Source organism: Dreissena polymorpha, chromosome 12 (genome assembly GCF_020536995.1).
Source record: "Dreissena polymorpha isolate Duluth1 chromosome 12, UMN_Dpol_1.0, whole genome shotgun sequence".
Lineage (NCBI taxonomy): Eukaryota > Metazoa > Mollusca > Bivalvia > Myida > Dreissenidae > Dreissena > Dreissena polymorpha.
In genome coordinates, this window is record NC_068366.1 from 30,986,211 (window position 1) to 31,011,306 (window position 25,096).

The 25,096-nt window shown below is 35.5% G+C and overlaps 1 long non-coding RNA gene across 17 annotated transcripts; it reads left to right on the plus strand.

Moving 5' to 3' along the window:
• The first annotated feature begins 3 nt into the window (after positions 1 to 3).
• LOC127853098 (uncharacterized) lies at positions 4 to 21,371 on the plus strand. Of its 17 annotated transcripts, none has more exons than XR_008036458.1 (8): positions 4 to 124; positions 338 to 401; positions 1,569 to 2,713; positions 4,254 to 4,374; positions 5,677 to 5,797; positions 8,644 to 8,764; positions 10,129 to 10,249; positions 18,406 to 21,365. It is a non-coding gene; the product is annotated as an uncharacterized LOC127853098 (long non-coding RNA). The 17 variants fall into 17 exon arrangements; XR_008036456.1 differs by having other exon boundaries at positions 1,569 to 2,700; positions 18,406 to 21,364; XR_008036459.1 differs by having other exon boundaries at positions 1,569 to 2,689; positions 18,406 to 21,364.
• The last annotated feature ends 3,725 nt before the right edge of the window (positions 21,372 to 25,096 follow it).

The following is a 25,096-nucleotide window of genomic DNA, read 5'->3' on the forward strand; positions in this document are numbered from 1 at the left end:
ATAGTACACACGACTTGATCAGGTGGTCAGTTACAAGAAAAGTTTGAATGTTTAAAGACGTTTTTAGTCTTTGTTTTGTCGTTGTTTCTTACATTGGTTTGAAATAAGATGCGTTGATTATAAGGTATACATTGTAGTTCTTTGTCTATTGATGTTTGTAGTGAACTGCATTAATATTGTTTTGTATTTCTGGAATGATTTCACGCGTTTCTAATTTAGATAACATGTTTTCGCGACTGCATAAATAGCGGCTCAATGGTTCTTACTTCTTATCTTTATTTTTAAACCAGTTGAACTAAATGGCACTAACTAATGTTTGCATGTAATTAATTTACAGCAGCCGCACATGTAGATGTGTAAGTGAGAGGATTGAAGGAAGAGGTGTTCGATTCCCTAAATCGGTAATGTATAATGCATTGTTAGTTCTGGCTACCATAACTTAAAATGTCGCTTTTTATGATTTTTGACTGGTGGGACTTTATAGATATGGACCAACCCCATTAGGAAAGTCAACCAGAAATTCCCGAAAAGTTGACAGTTCACAAAGACCGGTCCAAAACAGCTTTTAAATGCAGTTATTGGCCCAAATCAACCACTTGATCGGAAAGATTGACATTTTTCACATTTAACTGATATATTCTTTCACAAAATTCATCTTAAACATTTAAAATTTATCAATTCTGCTCTTACATATCGAGAAAAACAGCGATGTGACAGACTTTCTTGAAATGCGAATCTCCCGAGATTTCACGGTCAAATGACGTTATTTCTATTTTTAGTAACATACTATGTGCTCAAGTGTTTTCAAATTCAGAATGACATTTCCCGGTATTTTAGATTATTCTGGCTTGTTTTGTAAACAAATTGTAGTGTAAATACAAACTCGAAGTAAATAATATTTAAAACTACCTGGTTCACACTGAAATCAGTCTTATAATCCACCAGACGTAAGTTGTTAATCACAAATAATAGATTTCAGAAAACGAAAGTAATGTTTACAATTTCAGCAAAAAATGTTAAGGTCGATCCGAAAGTATCCAAATGAAAACATGTCACGTGACAAAGCGACAATGGCGTCAAAATTGTGAATTTCAGACTGATGAGAGTTATTTTCATCTATTGTAAGATGCATTTGAACCTTAAAATATTCCACGATGCAGTAATTTATATTCATTCACCAATATATGTGGAAATGTATCCAACAAAATGAGCTTTCTTTGATTTATAGCGTGACATAAATATGTTACGACTCTGGTTGACTTTCGATACGGGGTTGGCTTCAGCGTACAGGTATGTCAATACTATATAAACGGTACGCTGAAGTTTCTTTAGCTAATGTATTGTATGTGAACAATGTTCATGCAATGTCATTGTGTATGTCTTACCTTGTTTTATATGTTTGTATTACGTTTTGATGCTTTGTTAGGTAAATTATAAGCGTTTGCCACTAGAATGTCAATGGAAACTATTGTCCATTTAGTATTGTAAATGTGATTAATATGTATTCTCTTATTTCAGAGTTTATGTGATTTATATTATGTTTAGTATATTAATTTTGTTTATTTCAGATACCTTTAAAGGCTATCCATCACACAGATTGTTTTGGAGTTGATCATACTATTGTAACTCAACATTAAAGAACCCCCCGTTAAAACCTGAACGGTCGTTGTTGTTTGGAAAAACACGTAGAGTTTCAAATGGCGCCCAACGGGTTCGTTGACTAGTCGAGTCTGCAGAGAGTCGGTGTAAAGGAGCGGGTTGTGTTCCTGAAACAGCTGTTGACATTGTTTTAGTGCTAGCAAACATTAGACCAGGATTCAACCACTTCAGACGTTTAATTCAGGATAGCAGTTTTATTTTTTTCTGATTTGGACACATCAGAAATACATACTTTTAAGTGCTTTTAAATCAGTTTTAAACCATTCTAGTGGCAGAATAATCAATTGTGTATTGATCATGAAACTTCATCGGTACATTGATCATGACTGGCAGATGACCCCTATTGATTTTCAGGTCACTAGGTCAAAGGTCAAGGTCACAGTGACTCGAAATAGTAAAATGGTTTCCGTGTGATAACTCAAGAATGCTTACGCCTAGGATCATGAAACTTCATAGGTACATTGATCATGACTGGCAAATGACCTCTATTGATTTTCAGGTCACAAGGTCAAAACCACAGTGACTCGAAACAGTAAAATGGTTTCCTGATGATAACTCAAGAATAATTAGGCCTAGGATCATGAAACTTCATAGGTACATTGATCATGACTGGCAGATGACCCCTATTGATTTTCAGGTCACTAGGTCAAAGGTCAAGGTCACAATTACAAAACACGTATTCACACAATGGCTGCCACTACAACTGACAGCCCATATGGGGGGCATGCATGTTTTACAAACAGCCCTTGTTTTGGTGTTTGAATTTAAGCATTTGCTGGAACACTTATTTCTATTGATAAGGCTGTGTTATACCATTTTTGCCTTATATTTGGAATTAAAAATTTGTTTAATTTGAAAAATCTGTTTACAATTTTGAATTACCCCAGTTGCTATTATTGTTATCATGTACTCTAGGTAGATCTATTTATAGACAAAAAAATGTAGCCGCTACTAGGTAGCAGGAAGGTAGCAAGAAAAGGTGGCCGCTGCTAGGTAGCCAGAAAAGGTAGCAGCTACGTAGCCAGAACAGGTAGCCGAAAGGTAGCCAGAAAAGGTAGCCGCTACTAAGTAGCCGGAAAACTAATTTGCATAAGAAATACTACCTAGCCGCTACTCAGCCGCTACAGGTAGCGGCTGAGTAGCCGCTAGGTTGCAGCTGAGTAGCCGCTATAGGTAGCCAGAGGCCTTAGATTTCTGTAAGGGTTATGTATTTTTATGAATAATATGAAGTGATAAAGCTTGTTAAATTCGTGATTTTGTACTAAATATGAAGGCTGGGTCAGTTGAGCATCTGCTGCACTGTCCATACTGTAAAAATGCTTGCCATTCCATGTCGGTGAAATGGGGCTCTGTTTGAATGTTCATGCTTTTCGCACAAGCTATTGTTGCGTTAATGGATCATAAAATCCCTGGCGTTGAATTCTCACTATGTAGCACATTAACGCTACACGGTCAACTAATATGCCGTTGAATTTAAGTCGGAAAGCAATTTAGCTCTTATTCAGCTATATAAGAGTGGGGGGGTCAACTTGAAAAACAACTATTCCAGGTCAAATAATTTGAATTCATGCATTTAATGCACTTATTTTCTCTTTTGCTTAGAAATGACCAAACATCAGCTTTCCCAGTCATATTTTGCACTTGCAGATGATATTTCATTTGTACCTAAAAGTTAGCGTACTAAAAGATTTCCTACACAAATTCAATGTAAAAGCAATGACTTTAACAAAAAATAAACTAAAGTCAATTTTTTGGGCGTAGACATCGGCATAACCATACCTTTTCTTAAAGATCATTCCAAGCCGCAATGATTTAAGGACATATCACTTTCTGAAATGGCCAGAAGTGGGTGGGGGTAATGTTTAAGAATAATTCCTTATATAAGCATTCTATATAAAGTTTGGAACAATATGCACAATAAAAATAGCATATACTTCAGTGATACATGAACCAGTTCTGATGAAATCTTTCCAAAAGAGTAAATAATCACATATTTTTACCTTAAAAACCACTTTTTTCTTGGGCGACGAAAGTCCTTATTTTCTTCATAAATCAACCGTTACCAGCTGAAACATACACCACTGTAGAACAAAGTGTTAGAGTATTATTAAATATAACACACTAGAAACACTGAAAAAAGCATCCTTTTTTGTAAGGGCAACATATTTCTTCAAGTGACACCTAACAGATGAAGAAAGACTTGGATTGAAGCATTCATTTGATAATAAATACAAAATAATAAATGAATGCCACATCTTGAAGGGGGCGTGCACTCCAAGTGGCTATGGTGTTCTGCGGTGTAGTTTCCGCGGCAAAAGGCTAAGGCTTAAAGCTCACCGTGCACTATATTATCTTGAAAATAAACATGCCATGTCATTAAAAATGCATGTGTCGCATTTATGCCACAGTAAACTTTGTGTCAACACCAAGCACTTAAGTTATGAGCTTCAAAGCATTAACAACAAAAAAACATGTGCTCATGAAGGTTCCCTATGCACTTGAAAATGTTTCCAAGCTGTGTCTTGTTTACAATGATGTTCTCATAGTCAGATACATTTGCCCACTGTTTCCAATTGTAGCACTTTGATTTTCAGACTGTGGTACTGTTTGACGTGGTCGCAGTTCAAAAGGGAGAACGAGTGGACCCCGAGAACGGTTACACGCATTCAAGACATCGTTAGCCACAGAATCATCCAAGCGCACGACACTTTCCAGGTCAGGGTCTAAATTCAACGGAATAGAATCTTGAACTTGTTTCTCTACACAGGGCACATGACTGCAGAAACTATAGTTTGGAAATACTCCTTTCTTATGGAGTGATCTCATTTTGAATGGTATTTTAATGAATGAATATCAATATTTGGTGCATGTATTATGTTATCATATGGGAATATACATCTGTAAGACTGATTGATATTGTCAATAATCATTTTAAACATTTGACATATAACTTGTGCTTCTCTACCAAATAGAGTCCAATGTTGTGAATAGGAACACTATTTTTTTGATTATTTCTGTTCTGGTTGTTCCCCTTGAATTGTGTGCAATTTTGGAAGTACTATAAAATTCAAACAAAACACAGGATACAGTTCAGAAATGTTGCATTTAATTCATTAAACATTATATTTTAATATAACAAAAGCTTTTTTGTTTTATTATGCATATATTAAATAACTTAATAGCAAAACGCAAAATTTTAAAATTGTGTATATCATACAAAAATTGATACATGTATTCCACAAATGTGTTGCGGTAACAAATCCAACATAATTTTGCATATATCCTTTAACCGCTATGGTTTAGATTATGGAAAACAAAGGGAGGTAATAATGTTAAAACCATTGCTTATTTTAGGAAAATTTCACGTGTGCTGGTTTCGCACTGGACAACAATGTTTAAACTCATATTTGTGTACTAGCATCTACATTTGCACATTTTCTGAGCTTGAATACTAAAATAAACAAGATAAGTCTGCAGTTTTGTAGAAAAAGTTGGTAAAAATAGGAAAATTATGCAAAAAAGTGGTTTGTAACATGCCGCAAACATAAATTTATTTTTCTTCTTATTTGAAGTCATTATGGCAACATATTTCTTCAAGTGACACCTAACAGATGAAGAAAGACTTAGATTGAAGCATTCATTTGATAATAAATACAAAATAATAAATGAATGCCACATCTTGAAGGGGGCGTGCACTCCAAGTGGCTATGGTGTTCTGTGGTGTAGTTTCTGCAGCAAAAGGCTAAGGCTTAAAGCTCACTGTGCACTATATTATCTTGAAAATTAACATGCCATGTCATTAAAAATGCATGTGTCGCATTTATGCCACCGTAAACTTTGTGTCAACATCAAGCACTTAAGTTATGAGCTTCAAAGCATTAACAACAGAAAAACATGTGCTCATGAAGGTTCCCTATGCACTTGAAAATGTTTCCAAGCTGTGTCTTGTTTACAATGATGTTCTCATAGTCAGATATATTTGCCCACTGTTTCCAATTGTAGCACTTTGATTTTCAGACTGTGGTACTGTTTGACGTGGTCGCAGTTCAAAAGGGAGAACGAGTGGACCCCGAGAACGGTTACACGCATTCAAGACATCGTTAGCCACAGAATCATCCAAGCGCACGACACTTTCCAGGTCAGGGTCTGAATTCAACGGAATAGAATCTTGAACTTGTTTCTCTACACAGGGCACATGACTGCAGAAACTTTATAGTTTGGAAATACTCCTTTTTTGAAAAGTGAACCTTTGTTTTTCATAGCGCGATTGTTTTTATAACTGTGCTGTGATTTCTTATGGAGTGATCTCATTTTGAATGCTATTTTAATGAATGAATATCAATATTTGGTGCATGTATTATGTTATCATATGGGAATATACATCTGTAAGACTGATTGATATTGTCAATAATCATTTTAAACATTTGACATATAACTTGTGCTTCAATACCAAATAGAGTCCAATGTTTTGAATAGGAACACTATTTTTTTTATTATTTCTGTTCTGGTTGTTCCCCTTGAATTGTGTGAAATTTTGGAATTACTATAAAATTCAAACAAAACACAGGATACAGTTCAGAAATGTTGCATTTAATTCATTGAACATTATATTTCAATATAACAAAAGCTTTTTTGTTTTATTATGCATATATTAAAAAACTTAATAGCAAAACGCAAAATTTTAAAATTGTGTATATCATACAAAAATTGATACATGTATTCCACAAATGTGTTGCGGTAACAAATCAAACATAATTTTGCATATATCCTTAAACCGCTATGGTTTAGATTATGGAAAACAAAGGGAGGTAATAATGTTAAAACCATTGCTAATTTTAGGAAAATTTCACGTGTGCTGGTTTCGCACTGGACAACAATGTTTAAACTCATATTTGTGTACTAGCATCTACATTTACATATTTTCTGAGCTTGAATACTAAAATAAACAAGATAAGTCTGCAGTTTTGTAGAAAAAGTTGGTAAAAATAGGAAAATTATGCAAAAAAGTGGTTTGTAACATGCCGCAAACATAAATTCATTTTTCTTCTTATTTGAAGTCATTATGGCAACATATTTCTTCAAGTGATACCTAACAGATGAAGAAAGACTTAGATTGAAGCATTCATTTGATAATAAATACAAAATAATAAATGAATGCCACATCTTGAAGGGGGCGTGCACTCCAAGTGGCTATGGTGTTCTGCGGTGTAGTTTCAGCGGCAAAAGGCTAAGGTTTAAAGCTCACCGTGCACTATATTATCTTGAAAATAAACATGCCATGTCATTAAAAATGCATGTGTTGCATTTATGCCACAGTAAACTTTGTGTCAACATCAAGCATTTAAGTTATGAGCTTCAAAGCATTAACAACAGAAAAACATGTGCTCATGAAGGTTCCCTATGCACTTGAAAATGTTTCCAAGCTGTGTCTTGTTTACAATGATGTTCTCGTAGTCAGATATATTTGCCCACTGTTTCCAATTGTAGCACTTTGATTTTCAGACTGTGGTACTGTTTGACGTGGTTGCAGTTCAAAAAGGAGAACGAGTGGACCCCGAGAACGGTTACACGCATTCAAGACATCGTAAGCCACAGAATCATCCAAGCGCACGACACTTTCCAGGTCAGGGTCTGAATTCAACGGCATAGAATCTTGAACTTGTTTCTCTACACAGGGCACATGACTGCAGAAACTTTATAGTTTGGAAATAATCCTTTTTTGAAAAGTGAACCTTTGTTTTTCATAGCGAGATTGTTTTTATTACTGTGCTGTGATTTCTTATGGAGTGATCTCATTTTGAATGTTATTTTAATGAATGAATATCAATATTTGGTGCATGTATTATGTTATCATATGGGAATATACATATGTAAGACTGATTGATATTGTCAATAATCATTTTAAACATTTGACATATAACTTGTGCTTCTCTACCAAATAGAGTCCAATGTTGTGAATAGGAACACTATTTTTTTATTATTTCTGTTCTGGTTGTTCCCCTTGAATTGTGTGCAATTTTGGAATTACTATAAAATTCAAACAAAACACAGGATACAGTTCAGAAATGTTGCATTTAATTCATTAAACATTATATTTCAATAGAACAAAAGCTTTTTTGTTTTATTATGCATTTATTAAAAAACTTAATAGCAAAACGCAAAATTTTAAAATTGTGTTTATCATACAAAAATTGATACATGTATCCACAAATGTGTTGCGGTAACAAATCCAACATAATTTTGCATATATCCTTTAACCGCTATGGTTTAGATTATGGAAAACAAAGGGAGGTAATAATGTTAAAACCATTGCTAATTTTAGGAAAATTTCACGTGTGCTGGTTTCGCACTGGACAGCAATGTTTAAACTCATATTTGTGTACTAGCATCTACATTTGCACATTTTCTGAGCTTGAATACTAAAATAAACAAGATAAGTCTGCAGTTTTGTAGAAAAAGTTGGTAAAAATAGGAAAATTATGCAAAAAAGTGGTTTGTAACATGCCGCAAACATAAATTCATTTTTCTTCTTATTTGACGTCATTATGGCAATATATTTTTTCAAGTGACACCTAACAGATGAAGAAAGACTTAGATTGAAGCATTTATTTGATAATAAATACAAAATAATAAATGAATGCCACATCTTGAAGGAGGCGTGCACTCCAAGTGGCTATGGTGTTCTACGGTGTAGTTTCCGCGGCAAAAGGCTAAGGCTTAAAGCTCATCGTGCACTATATTATCTTGAAAATAAACATGCCATGTCATCAAAAATGCATGTGTCGCATTTGTGCCACAGTAAACTTTGTGTCAACATCAAGCACTTAAGTTATGAGCTTCAAAGCATTAACAACAGAAAACATGTGCTCATGAAGGTTCCCTATGCACTTGAAAATGTTTCCAAGCTGTGTCTTGTTTACAATGATGTTCCCATAGTCAGATATATTTGCCCACTGTTTCCAATTGTAGCACTTTGATTTTCAGACTGTGGTACTGTTTGATGTGGTCGCAGTTCAAATGGGAGGACGAGTGGACCCCGAGAACGGTTACACGCATTCAAGACATCGTTAGCCACAGAATCATCCAAGCGCACGACACTTTCCAGGTCAGGGTCTGAATTCAACGGAATAGAATCTTGAACTTGTTTCTCTACACAGGGCACATGACTGCAGAAACTTTATAGTTTGGAAATACTCCTTTTTTGAAAAGTGAACCTTTGTTTTTCATAGCGCGATTGTTTTTATAACTGTGCTGTGATTTCTTATGGAGTGATCTCATTTTGAATGGTATTTTAATGAATGAATATCAATATTTGGTGCATGTATTATGTTATCATATGGGAATATACATCTGTAAGACTGATTGATATTGTCAATAATCATTTTAAACATTTGACATATAACTTGTGCTTCTCTACCAAATAGAGTCCAATGTTGTGAATAGGAACACTATTTTTTTGATTATTTCTGTTCTGGTTGTTCCCCTTGAATTGTGTGAAATTTTGGAATTACTATAAAATTCAAACAAAACACAGGATACAGTTCAGAAATGTTGCATTTAATTCATTAAACATTATATTTCAATATAACAAAAGCTTTTTTGTTTTATTATGCATATATTAAAAAACTTAATAGCAAAACGCAAAATTTTTAAATTGTGTATATCATACAAAAATTGATACATGTATTCCACAAATGTGTTGCGGTAACAAATCCAACATAATTTTGCATATATCCTTTAACCGCTATGGTTTAGATTATGGAAAACAAAGGGAGGTAATAATGTTAAAACCATTGCTAATTTTAGGAAAATTTCACGTGTGCTGGTTTCGCACTGGACAGCAATGTTTAAACTCATATTTGTGTACTAGCATCTACATTTGCACATTTTCTGAGCTTGAATACTAAAATAAACAAGATAAGTCTGCAGTTTTGTAGAAAAAGTTGGTAAAAATAGGAAAATTATGCAAAAAAGTGGTTTGTAACATGCCGCTAACATAAATTCATTTTTCTTCTTATTTGAAGTCATTATGGCAACATATTTCTTCAAGTGACACCTAACAGATGAAGAAAGACTTAGATTGAAGCATTTATTTGATAATAAATACAAAATAATAAATGAATGCCACATCTTGAAGGAGGCGTGCACTCCAAGTGGCTATGGTGTTCTGCGGTGTAGTTTCAGCGGCAAAAGGCTAAGGCTTAAAGCTCACTGTGCACTATATTATCTTGAAAATAAACATGCCATGTCATTAAAAATGCATGTGTCGCATTTATGCCACAGTAAACTTTGTGTCAACACCAAGCACTTAAGTTATGAGCTTCAAAGCATTAACAACAGAAAAACATGTGCTCATGAAGGTTTCCTTTGCACTTGAAAATGTTTCCAAGCTGTATCTTGTTTACAATGATGTTCTCATAGTCAGATATATTTGCCCACTGTTTCCAATTGTAGCACTTTGATTTTCAGACTGTGGTACTGTTTGACGTGGTCGCAGTTCAAAAGGGAGGACGAGTGGACCCCGAGAACGGTTACACGCATTCAAGACATCGTTAGCCACAGAATCATCCAAGCGCACGACACTTTCCAGGTCAGGGTCTGAATTCAACGGAATAGAATCTTGAACTTGTTTCTCTACACAGGGCACATGACTGCAGAAACTTTATAGTTTGGAAATACTCCTTTTTTGAAAAGTGAACCTTTGTTTTTCATAGCGCGATTGTTTTTATAACTGTGCTGTGATTTCTTATTTAGTGATCTCATTTTGAATGGTATTTTAATGAATGAATATCAATATTTGGTGCATGTATTATGTTATCATATGGGAATATACATCTGTAAGACTGATTGATATTGTCAATAATCATTTTAAACATTTGACATATAACTTGTGCTTCTCTACCAAATAGAGTCCAATGTTGTGAATAGGAACACTATTTTTTTGATTATTTCTGTTCTGGTTGTTCCCCTTGAATTGTGTGAAATTTTGGAATTACTATAAAATTCAAACAAAACACAGGATACAGTTCAGAAATGTTGCATTTAATTCATTAAACATTATATTTCAATATAACAAAAGCTTTTTTGTTTTATTATGCATATATTAAAAAACTTAATAGCAAAACGCAAAATTTTTAAATTGTGTATATCATACAAAAATTGATACATGTATTCCACAAATGTGTTGCGGTAACAAATCCAACATAATTTTGCATTTATCCTTTAACCGCTATGGTTTAGATTATGGAAAACAAAGGGAGGTAATAATGTTAAAACCATTGCTAATTTTAGGAAAATTTCACGTGTGCTGGTTTCGCACTGGACAGCAATGTTTAAACTCATATTTGTGTACTTGCATCTACATTTCACTGGGGGCTGACGAGGTCAAAGCGTAGTCCGTTTCGCTACGACGTCGAGTATATGTTTTACTACGAAAACATTGTTTAAATACACATGACATCGAGAACGGATTAGTCGAACATTATGTTTAAAACATGTAAGATTATGATTTTGTAATAACAAAACTCTGAATTTAAGCACAATGTCATTTCATAGGTCGGTTACATCAAATTATAATCCAAGATGTGTCTGGTTTATGCGGTTAAACATGAAATATACCGCTGATTTATCAAACCGAAGTCAAGTTTCACTTTAAAAAATGCAATTAAGGTTTACAACTGTGCATAATTGACACAATTTTACAATTTCCATATTGATCTATGTATTGTTAAGCCACTGGTGTGTTTAGAAATGTGTAGGGTGACCCAGTTATCATAAATAAAGGCTAAATATTATTATAAGGCATGATCATGTCTCTGACAGTATACGTATATGCCTCGCTACGACAACGCTTTAGCGTGCATGCGTTTCTCACAGAAGACGTATTGGTTATCTCTCAAAGGCAAAATAAAGAAAAAAAAATTTTAATAGAGTCATGGAGTGGCTGGATATTTCCTTTGAGACAGAGGTAGTAACAACGGCACATCATGATCCGAAGCGCACAGTCGACATGGTAATGCACATTATTATGATATAATTACATTCACGTCTAGGCCAAAGGAAACGATTAAAATCGAAAATCCATATATAAGATGACAGTTGAGAGTCGAGTACCTAATGTCGTCGGTCTCAATAAAAATGACTCGTCTTCTCCTCGTGACAATCCCTTATACGTTTATTTTGATAGAGACCGACGATAGGTTTTCAGCATACGGTACTCTTTATCAAATAACATTCGATTCTCGTTATCCCCAACTCGCTTATCTCGAAACTCTGCTTATGTCAAAGTAAATCCCATGTCCCAACTTCGATCATTATTTATCTCATACGGATTTTGATTTTTACATTGTATATATCAAAGCGATTTTCTTGAAAATCGGTTATCGTAACTAATTTTGAGGTGAATTTCATGTTTGTATACATGATTGTACCTGTAAAATCCACACCTGTAACAGCCGTAAGGTGTGGAAAGTAGGACCCCAATGGCACAAATCCGCAATTGCATAATCAATATACTGTTGTAAAGGTGTGGCAGTGGGTTTCTGTCACAGGTTATTGTTAACTGCGTACATGAGACGGCCGGTAAATTTACCTCGTGTTACAATGCGGTTAAGGCCCAGTCTCACTATGATGCCGGCGGAGCCCCAGTGCGTGATCAGGCATCTACCGGGATGAGCCGGGGCCCTACCGGGATGAACCGGTGCTCCACCGGGATGAACCGTGGACGACCGGGGCTCCACCGGGAAAGTATTAAAATGTTTAATACCTCCGGGATGAACCGGTTGTCCCCGGTTAAACCGGGGCGTTGCCGCAGCTCTGCCGGGGTCTGATGCCGGTATAACCCCGGTGAGTGCCGGCGTAGTGACGGTTTACCGGGGCTCTGCCGGGACTCTGCAGGCTTTCACCGGGTTCAACCTTTTCGTTTGGATGTTCATGCGCACAGTGAAGCACGGCATCTTTTGCACTGGGAAATGGCAGTCTGCAGTAACTGCAAACTGCATGTGATATGTCCTGAAATGGATACAGAAACTTCGTTGAGCAACCTATGCATTATATTTGTACTTCGTTGCGCAACCAATACATACTCAGTGCGAAACCTTTACATAAAGCGACTTGTAATTTCCTTCGAAACAAAGCATTTGAATAAATAAAATATATGTTCGTAACCTGTTTTGTACTTTAAAATGTGTAATGTACACTGAATCAAAGTAAAATGTAGTTTTATTTAATTTAAGTTACCGTAATTGGCTATTTTAACAGAATAACCATCTTATGCATTGCTTCAAATCAAAATAATTTGATTTTAGCTCAAAATAAACTTAAAGGTTGCAACTACGCGCATTTGTTATTAGTTTGTTATTGAAAATAAGTACCTACCATTACTGGATGTTCCGTTCTCTAATCCATAAACACCAGAAAATATGAAACTCGCCTATGAAAGTAGTGTATTTACACCATGTTTTCGTAGTAAAACATATACCCGACGTCGTAGCGAAACGGACTACGCTTTGACCTCGTCAGCCCCCAGTGCATTTGCACATTTTCTGAGCTTGAATACTAAAATAAACAAGATAAGTCTGCAGTTTTGTAGAAAAAGTTGGTAAAATAGGAAAATTATGCAAAAAAGTGGTTTGTAACATGCCGCTAACATAAATTCATTTTTCTTCTTATTTGAAGTCATTATGGCAACATATTTCTTCAAGTGACACCTAACAGATGAAGAAAGACTTAGATTGAAGCATTTATTTGATAATAAATACAAAATAATAAATGAATGCCACATCTTGAAGGAGGCGTGCACTCCAAGTGGCTATGGTGTTCTGCGGTGTAGTTTCAGCGGCAAAAGGCTAAGGCTTAAAGCTCACTGTGCACTATATTATCTTGAAAATAAACATGCCATGTCATTAAAAATGCATGTGTCGCGTTTATGCCACAGTAAACTTTGTGTCAACACCAAGCACTTAAGTTATGAGCTTCAAAGCATTAACAACAGAAAAACATGTGCTCATGAAGGTTCCCTATGCACTTGAAAATGTTTCCAAGCTGTATCTTGTTTACAATGATGTTCTCATAGTCAGATATATTTGCCCACTGTTTCCAATTGTAGCACTTTGATTTTCAGACTTTGCAACTGTTTGACGTGGTCGCAGTTCAAAAGGGAGAACGAGTGGACCCCGAGAACGGTTACACGCATTCAAGACATCGTTAGCCACAGAATCATCCAAGCCCACGACACTTTCCAGGTCAGGGTCTGAATTCAACGGAATAGAATCTTGAACTTGTTTCTCTACACAGGGCACATGACTGCAGAAACTTTATAGTTTGGAAATACTCCTTTTTTAAAAAGTGAACCTTTGTTTTTCATAGCGCGATTGTTTTTATAACTGTGCTGTGATTTCTTATGGAGTGATCTCATTTTGAATGGTATTTTAATGAATGAATATCAATATTTGGTGCATGTATTATGTTATCATATGGGTATATACATCTGTAAGACTGATTGATATTGTCAATAATCATTTTAAACATTTGACATATAACTTGTGCTTCTCTACCAAATAGAGTCCAATGTTGTGAATAGGAACACTATTTTTTTTATTATTTCTGTTCTGGTTGTTCCCCTTGAATTGTGTGAAATTTTGGAAATACTATAAAATTCAAACAAAGCACAGGATACAGTTCAGAAATGTTGCATTTAATTCATTAAACATTATATTTCAATATAACAAAAGCTTTTTTGTTTTATTATGCATATATTAAAAAACTTAATAGCAAAACGCAAAATTTTTAAATTGTGTATATCATACAAAAATTGATACATGTATTCCACAAATGTGTTGCGGTAACAAATCCAACATAATTTTGCATATATCCTTTAACCGCTATGGTTTAGATTATGGAAAACAAAGGGAGGTAATAATGTTAAAACCATTGCTAATTTTAGGAAAATTTCACGTGTGCTGGTTTCGCACTGGACAGCAATGTTTAAACTCATATTTGTGTACTAGCATCTACATTTGCACATTTTCTGAGCTTGAATACTAAAATAAACAAGATAAGTCTGCAGTTTTGTAGAAAAAGTTGGTAAAAATAGGAAAATTATGCAAAAAAGTGGTTTGTAACATGCCGCAAACATAAATTCATTTTTCTTCTTATTTGAAGTCATTATGGCAAAATATTTCTTCAAGTGATACCTAAAGAAAAGGAAAGACTTAGATTGAAGCATTCATTTGATAATAAATACAAAATAATAAATGAATGCCACATCTTGAAGGGGGCGTGCACTCCAAGTGGCTATGGTGTTCTGCGGTGTAGTTTCAGCGGCAAAAGGCTAAGGATTAAAGCTCACCGTGCACTATATTATCTTGAAAATAAACATGCCATGTCATTAAAAATGCCTGTGTCGCATTTATGCCACAGTAAACTTTGTGTCAACATCAAGCACTTAAGTTATGAGCTTCAAAGCATTAACAACAGAAAAACACGTGCTCATGAAGGTTCCTATGCACTTGAAAATGTTTACAAGCTGTGTCTTGTTTACAATGATGTTCTCATAGTCAGATATATTTGCCCACTGTTTCCAATTGTAGCACTTTGATTTTCAGACTGTGGTACTGTTTGACGTGGTCGCAGTTCAAAAGGGAGAACGAGTGGACCCCGAGAACGGTTACACGCATTCAAGACATCGTTAGCCACAGAATCATCCAAGCGCATGACACTTTCCAGGTCAGGGTCTGAATTCAACGGAATAGAATCTTGAACTTGTTTCTCTACACAGGGCACATGACTGCAGAAACTTTATAGTTTGGAAATACTCCTTTTTTGAAAAGTGAACCTTTGTTTTTCATAGCGCGATTGTTTTTATAACTGTGCTGTGATTTCTTATGGAGTGATCTCATTTTGAATGGTATTTTAATGAATGAATATCAATATTTGGTGCATGTATTATGTTATCATTTGGGAATATACATCTGTAAGACTGATTGATATTGTCAATAATCATTTTAAACATTTGACATATAACTTGTGCTTCTCTACCAAATAGAGTCCAATGTTTTGAATAGGAACACTATTTTTTTTATTATTTCTGTTCTGGTTGTTCCCCTTGAATTGTGTGAAATTTTGGAAGTACCATAAAATTCAAACAAAACACAGGATACAGTTCAGAAATGTTGCATTTAATTCATTAAACATTATATTTCAATATAACAAAAGCTTTTTAGCTCATCTATTTTTTGAAAAAAAAATATGAGCTATTGTCATCACCTTGGCGTTGGCGTCCGGTTAAGTTTTGCGTTTAGGTCCACTTTTCTCAGAAAGTATCAATGCTATTGCATTCAAACTTGGTACACTTACTTACTATCATGAGGGGACTGGGCAGGCAAAGTTAGATAACTCTGGCGTGCATTTTGACTGAATTATGTGCCCTTTTTATACTTAGAAAATTGAAAATTTTGGTTAAGTTTTGCGTTTAGGTCCACTTTTTTCAGAAAGTATCAATGCTATTGCATTCAAACTTGGTACACTTACTTACTATCATGAGGGGACTGGGCAGGCAAAGTTAGATAACTCTGGCGTGCATTTTGACAGAATTATGTGCCCTTTTTATACTTAGAAAATTGAAAATTTTGGTTAAGTTTTGTGTTAAGGTCCATTTTATTCCTTAAGTATCAAAGCTATTGCTTTCATACTTGCATCACTTACTAACTACCGTAAGGGGACTGTGCAGGCAAAGTTATGTAACTCTGACTGGCATTTGGACGGAATTATGGGCCCTTTATACTTAGAAAATTGAAAGTTTGGTTAAGTTTTGTGTTTTGGTCCACTTTACCCCTAAAGTATCATAGATATTGCTTTCATACTTGGAACACTCGCAAACTATCATAAGGGTACAGTAAAAGGACAAGTTGCATAACTCTGGATGTCATTTTTACGGAATTATGGCCCTTTTTTGACTTAGTTACTTTGAATATATGGTTAAATTTTGTGTTTCGATCCACTTTACTTCTTAAGTATCAAGGCTATTGCTTTCAAACTTCAAATACTTTCATGCTATCATGAGGTTACTGTACCTGGCAAGTTGAATTTTACCTTGACCTTTGAATGACCTTGACTCTCAAGGTCAAATTATTAAATTTCTCTAAAATTGCCATAACTTCTTTATTTATGATTAGATTTGATTGATACTTTGACAAAACTACTCTTACCTGACATACCACAATAGACTCCACCCAAACCATCGCCCGTGCCCCCCCCCCCCCAACCCCCCCCCCCCCTATTTTTTTTTTTTTTTTTTTTTTTTTTTTTTTTTTTAAGATCATCTCACAAATGACCACCACACCCTCACACTATACCCCCCCCCCCCCAACCCACCCCCTCCCCAATTTTTTTTTTAAACGGTTAAAAAACAAAACGATTTATTTTGATTATTTTATGTTTGAAATACCGTCCAACCATCGCACCCAAGAATCCCCCCCCCACCCCCCCTCCCCCCACCCGAATCCCCCCCCCCCCATTTTTTTTTTTTTTTTTTTTTAAGATCATCTCACAAATTACCACCACACCCTCACACTATACCCCCCCACCTCACCCCCCCCCAATTTTTTTTTATGAAACGGTTAAAAAACACAAATATTTATTTTTATTATTTTATGTTTGAAATACCGTCCAACCATCACACCCAAGAATCCCCCCCACCTCCCCCCACCCCCCCCCACCCCCCCACCCCCGATTTTTTTCTTTCCTTTTTTTCGCATTTTTGGAAGAAAATGTAATAAATGTCCACACCCCCACACAATGCACCGCTCTTCACTCCACCCCTCCCTCCTTTGTGATTGAAAATGAGAGTCCCTTCACCTTTAAAAAGAAAATAGATGAGCGGTCTGCACCCGCAAGGCGGTGCTCTTGTTTGTTTTATTATGCATATATTAAAAAACTTAATAGCAAAACGCAAAATTTTAAAATTGTGTATATCATACAAAAATTGATACATGTATTCCACAAATGTGTTGCGGTAACAAATCAAACATAAATTTGCATATATCCTTTAACTGCTATGGTTTAGATTATGGAAAACAAAGGAAGGTAATAATGTTAAAACCATTGCTAATTTTAGGAAAATTTCACGTGTGCTGGTTTCGCACTGGACAACAATGTTTAAACTCATATTTGTGTACTAGCATCTACATTTGCACATTTTCTGAGCTTGAATACTAAAATAAACAAGATACGTCTGCAGTTTTGTAGAAAAAGTTGGTAAAAATAGGAAAATTATGCAAAAAAGTGGTTTGTAACATGCCGCAAATATAAATTCATTTTTCTTATTTGAAGTCATTATGGCAACATATTTCTTCAAGTGACACCTAACAGATGAAGAAAGACTTAGATTGACGCATTTATTTGATAATAAATACAAAATAATAAATGAATGCCACATCTTGAAGGAGGCGTGCACTCCAAGTGGCTATGGTGTTCTGCGGTGTAGTTTCCGCTGCAAAAGGCTAAGGCTTAAAGCTCACCGTGCACTATATTATCTTGAAAATAAACATGCCATGTCATCAAAAATGCATGTGTCAACATCAAGCACTTAAGTTATGAGCTTCAAAGCATTAACAACAGAAAAACATGTGCTCATGAAGGTTCCCTATGCACTTAAAAATGTTTCCAAGCTGTGTCTTGTTTACAATGATGTTCCCATAGTCAGATATATTTGCCCACTGTTTCCAATTGTAGCACTTTGATTTTCAGACTGTGGTACTGTTTGACGTGGTCGCAGTTCAAAAGGGAGAACGAGTGGACCCCGAGAACGGTTACACGCATTCAAGACATCGTTAGCCACAGAATCATCCAAGCGCACGACACTTTCCAGGTCAGGGTCTGAATTCAACGGAATAGAATCTTGAACTTGTTTCTCTACACAGGGCACATGACTGTGGCAGGGGATATATCAGTGAACGGGGGGTCCATGAAAATTAGATATCTTTAGGGTAGGGGTTACCTATGGTCTTTAAAAATCAATTAGGTATTTATAAGATGTATTTCTTGTGTTAGGTTGTAGAAAGAATGTCTCAATTTTTTGGGAAAAAACATTAAAACTAGCCACAGCTCCCTTGCGAGACAATTTTGAATCTTCAAAAAGGAGGTTTTCACTTTTGGCGGAAGTTAATATTTCACGCTGCAGAAACGGAACAAAACTTTGAAGGTAAATTGTGAAAAATCTAAACGTATGGGAGACACTTTTCTAGGTAAATAAACAAAGCACAGGGATGAAATTAATGAGTGATGTAGCCAAAACTAGGATTGCATTGTTTGAATGTTCTGTGCATGCCATGAAATGGGTCAAATTTCTCAATTTTTCATTAAAAATGAGGTGGGTGTGGGGAAATATCAAGGGCCATAGTTTCACAAGTGAAGAAGCCAGCCTTGTCTTTGGTTGTATTTTCAATGTATATTGCCTATGTTATGACACTGACACAAAAAGGCTTTCTTGTGTCACTTTCTGTTTAGATGAAATGGATTTGACTGTTTGCGGCCTTTCGGAACTCGAAATTTGGTCAAAAATATATCCCCTGCCCCCTTTCCCACCAACTGTCAAAGTCTCATGCAGTCTCCAACCTAAAAGCCAAACAGTGAATTTGTAGTATACAACAATGTTTTTCCTACCACATGGACACAGAAATATTCAAAAATAAAGTCATAGCAAGTGCCCGTAAACAGAATTGTGTCTTCAAATAGTATTTAGTTTATTGTAACCTTTAACTTGCGGATCAAAGCAACAGATGTAAGGCGTCTTCTGATTGGCCAACACTCAAGGGTCAGTAAAAATTGTACGTTGACGTACAATTTTGTACGTCGACGTACAAAAAAATGTACGTTGACGTACATATTGCACGTCGACGTACATTTCTCATTTTACCTAGTAGGTCTTGTTGACCCAAATGGTACGTCATAGTCAGATTTTTAATTATAAAAAACCTGGTAAGGGATTCCTAGTGCCTCCGAAAGGGCCTAACCTGCCACCCCAAAGATAGTCTTCAGTGTAGGTGATTGTTTCTGTGTTCTTTAGACTATACGACTGGCGTCATGCGAAAATGGATCTCATGCCATATGCCACAAGCTCCAGACATGCATGCAGAATCGCACAGATTGGTCAGGAGTTACGCTATCTGCTTCAAATTTGCACAAGGTTTCATTGTCTCATACGCGGACAGAGAACCGGTGGTTCCAGACCACACTGTACGGATACGCTGGCTGGACTGGAGCTACCTTGGCCGAATATGGCATAAGTCCCATTTTCTTTTGACGCGACACATAAATGTAGATATTTGTGTTTTACATTCTAACACAGTATAAATAAGATTCATATATTTTTGCATGTATAAACTATAAAATGTGTTAAAATGTGTTTAATTAAAATAAAAGTATTAATGCATGAGAAAGCTATCCAACATCAACATCTAAAAACGCCCTGAAATTAATCGTGAATGCTATCGATTTAAAACGATTCCGTTGATAAACATCTTGGATTCTGCAAGGGAGTGCTAAATTCATGATTCATTGTTGTTTAATAATGTATTAAAATTGCAAAAATAGTCATGACTGCTGTGATAAATATTTACCTATACACGGACTGAATTGGAACACCAAAATGCATATTAACAAACAAATTTACAAATAATCCCAACCGTCCTTATTTTATGTATTTAAATGGCATTTCCCAATGCATAGTGTTCACCGCAAATATTTAATCTGACTAAAAGTGTCTTTATTTTTTAAGTTAAGACTAACATAAACCCTTTAAAACAGTAACCCGCAACACATATATTATAATATTTTCATGTTGATATCCCACACCCCAAGAAATGTTTGATTTTGGATGGATTCAAATCACTTGATATACAGAAATATTCCAACACAAATAATTACCCGGTAAGTGTATGGTATTTTTTTATGATCTTGCAGCTACATGTATCTGAGATATAGCCCTTTAAAGTATACTGATACAAAAACAACGAAGGGCAATAACTGATTTGAGAAATTGTAGGGTTATCGTTCTTCTGCAAGGCAATGCTCCTCATTAATAACTATACACCCATGACGTTTCATGTTGAAATCCTGTATGACATCTGAGATATAGCTTTAAAAAGGTAACATCTTACAAAAACACAGGGCAATGACTCTTATTTAAGAAAGTGAAGGGTTATGGTTCTTGTACATGGAACTTTTCCCAATCAATATCTATACAAACATGAAGTTTCATGTTTATATCATTATCTTATATGGTGTCGTTTATATCATATATGGTGTCATAGATATAGCCCTGAAACGTTTGTAACAGACAGAAAAAGCCAATTCTAAACCCATCCGCATTTGGCAGGGGATAATAAACAACACCAAAAATGCAGGTGTCTTTTTTCCTTCAAGCTTATTCTTCAACATTCATTCATCATGTCAATATTGTCAATATGGATTTATTCATATTTAGTGGATTGTGAAACAACACCAACATATTTTAAAATGATTGAGAGATATAAAAAAAATCTTAACAAGACCTAAAAGATTCAGCATCTTTAAAACAAAACTCTTACACAATAAAATGTCACAATATTACACAACTGTCATTTTTTAGGGCTGCACTGCATGCCGTGTTTTCTTTTCAGCATATGAATGTTGCTCACTGCTAACTGTCTTTGTCTGAAAAGTATGTTAATATCTTTTTAACTTTATGTACATGAACATATGCATATTTTATATGATATTACACAGTGTTGTGTCTTGACAACTCTTTAGACCCAGTTTTTTTAAGAACAGATACTGAAAGTCTAATTTAATCATAATATTATTAGTCAGTATAAAAAGAAAGGGCAACTATTTCACTCTTCTGGAATGATCTGATAAATTTTGGCATTTTACTAAGTCCAAAGAAATATATTTTATGTGTACATTTTTATCTGTGCATACATCATCACAAGCAGAACAAAACTTATTTGTTTTGCACTTAAATCAACACTATTTTAAAAACATTTTTTTAATCCTCTCGAATATTTTTGCATAAATGGCTTTTACAATATGTGTTATATTGATGTATCAAAGTTTACAAACATAAAAGACTCTTGTATATCTCAACCGACTACTCAATTACTCGGGTGTTATGACCTAATCCGATTGGCTTGGAGCGGTCACGTGCCCATGGAGTATTTTCCATACGCCCAGGAGTAATTTTCATACTACCCGAGTGATCGAGTAGTCGGTTGAGGTATAATCGTTACAATGTTAGTCACTGACGGTGTATGGGATATACAGCAAAGCTCTCGTATGGTATGACATTACTGAGGGCGTATATCCCGTACACCGTCAGTAACTAACGGTGTAACTAATAATATCACGCCATCTACAAAATACTCTCCTCTCATTGGCTGTTTGACATCACATGCCGACCCCATATATTCTTTGTGTTGTCAGTTGATATTCTATATGTTGACATTAGACTATATGCTTACCCCATATATTCTATATGGTGTCAGTAGATATTCTATATGGTGTCAGCAGACTATATGGTGTCAGTAGACTATTTTGGGCATATATTGGGCAGTAGAAACATTCAAATCTTTTTCCTTAAGTTTTGTTATTGTTATATAATATTTTTGAATGTATTTTTTTTTCAATAATACTGGTTATTAAAAAACAATGTTTGTCCTTGTTAATTAGATGAGATGGAAAGTAGTTGGTGTGATATAATCATTACTTGGTTAGTAACTGACCCGATAGGGGATATACAATTCTGTGGAAAATCATATCGGTGCGAGACCCGCCTCCAACAAGTCAGTCAGTTGTGCGGTCAGTCGTTCAATAGTTGAATAGTTCAATAGCCTCCATCTCCTCCCACTGCTGGTCTATAGTCAACGGATCGGCGGAGTTGCAATGACAGCCCAGGGTTACTCCTAGGTGCCCAGGAATTACCGGCTCTGGGTTGCACTCCTTGCAGAAATAGAACAGAACATGTGTAATGAAATATAAAATGTATAAGTATCGATATAGAAAAATATATGCATTGCAGAAGATGTATTCTTAAGTGTTGAGGTTACCTTCTGCTCGATGGGAGAGTCGGTAGTGAGGCTGCTGGGGCTGACAGTAGTGGCAGCAGTAGTGGCAGTGGCCGTCTCCTAACTCTGGGCAGTCTGTTTAACACCATCCCAGGAGTTGGGCACTAGTGGCGGCAGGAGTGGCTGCAGTAGTAGTCGTGGGTGCGCCCCCAGCCACCCCCTCTGACGCTCTCGCCTCAGGTGTCACCTGGAGTGTGTACATTGAAGTATGTTCAAAAGCAACACATAGAATGAGACTCGTGGGTTGTTATATAGTTTGTATAACATACATAATATAGGCCAGCTGAGACACCCACCTTAGCATAGGCCTCGCTAACCTCATGGAACTCGAAAAATATCCATATCATTACTTGATTGATTTAATATAAACAAGAGCTGTCACCATAGCCAAATATGAAGGTTATATCTCAAGGGACTTAGAAGTTATGAGCATTTTTTCGAATCCTAAACGCAAAGTGTGACGGAAATACAGACAGACAGACGGACAGTCCTATCACTATATGCCCCCTTTTCCTCGAAAGGGGGCATAATTAAGAGTATTATCAATATTGTTTTGTCCATTATAGAACGGTATTACAGAAATAATACATATCTATGCTGTCTTTTCTCACTAAAGATCGTTTTGTGTAATACAAAGTAAACATAATAGAGCTATCACTATGTACATGTGATACAAACATACCCTGCAATACCAAATACACGAATATAGACAAACATGTTCATGGTGATAATAAACTATGTGAAATTTGATATTTCATTTGTATGTGACATTTTAAGATGCCACCTGTTTTTAATGATATGCAAGGCGCCTACCTGGCTACTGAACACCTGAGAGCAATAAAACGCAAACATAAAATATGCTATCTCTCTGAAATAAACCCACCTATCCAAAACAAATTAACATAATTAATGAGGTATGTGATATAAAAGTTATATTACAGACGTTGCAAATTATATCATATTAACACCAACAAATGCTATAACATATTTTTAATGCACCACATGACATGGCAGTTAAGTTTATATTCGGCTGAAAAGAGATTATATATGGTTACACAATGTTAAATGTGTATATTATTATAAATGTAAATTAAGTTACCACGGGATTATCATGTTTCTTTGTATGATAGATACCCTGCTTTGCAATTTGTAAATTCCATCTATCAATTGAATCGCATAGAATGAAAATGAAATGCATAAGACAATATTAAGAACAAAACAAGAGCTGTCACCATAGGATGACTTATGCCCCCTATAAACGCTTGATAGAAGTTATGAGCTTTTTTCGAAACCTATACGCAGATTTCAAAACCTAAACGCGGACCCTAAGTTCAAGGTCACAGGGGTCAAAATTTGTGTGTGTATGGAAAGGCCTTGTCCATATACACATGCTTACCAAATATGAAGGTTATATCTAAAGGGACATAGAAGTTATGAGCATTTTTTGAAACCTAAACGCAGATTTCGAAACCTAAACGCGAACCCTTACTTCAAGGTCAAAGTAACAGGGGTAAAAATTTTTGTGCGTATGGAAAGGCCTTGTCCATATACACATGCATACCAAATATGAAGGTTATATCTCAAGGGACATAGAAGTTATGAGCATTTTTCGAAACCTAAACGCAGATTTCGAAACCTAAACGCGGACCCTAAGGTCAAGGTCAAAGGGGTTAAGATTTTTTTGCGTATGGAAAGGCCTTGTCCATATACACATGCATACCAAATATGAAGGTTATATCTCAAGGGACTTAGAAGTTTTGAGCATTTTTTGAAAACTAAACGCAGAGTTTCAAACCTTAACGCGGACCCTAAGGTCAAGGTCACAGGGGTAAAATGTGTGTGCATTTGGAAAGGCCTTGTCCATATACACATGCATACCAAATATGAAGGTTATATCTCAAGGGACATAGAAGTTATGAGCATTTTTCGAAACCTAAACGCAAAGTGTGACGGAAAGACGGACAGACAGACGGACAGTCCGATCACTATATGCCCCCTTTTCTTCGAAAGGGGACATAAAAAACAAGTGTTATATAAAGGATAAAACCCCTAAATTCCTTTATAAAGATATGTTCAATAATAAGATAGAGTAATTATTACTTTGCATACAGGACTTGAACCCTTACAAGTACGAATGGGAACTAATACTGGAAACCATATTCGAATTATCAACCTTATATTAAAATGTCCAAATTTATGACCGTCCAGAGCAAATTACTATTCCTGATTGCCACAAATGCAACTATAAATCGTATCTTATGTGCGGCTTTGAAAAACAGGTTAGAGTATTTTTTGTTTATGATCATTGATGTTTATACTCTTTTTTTAAATAAATG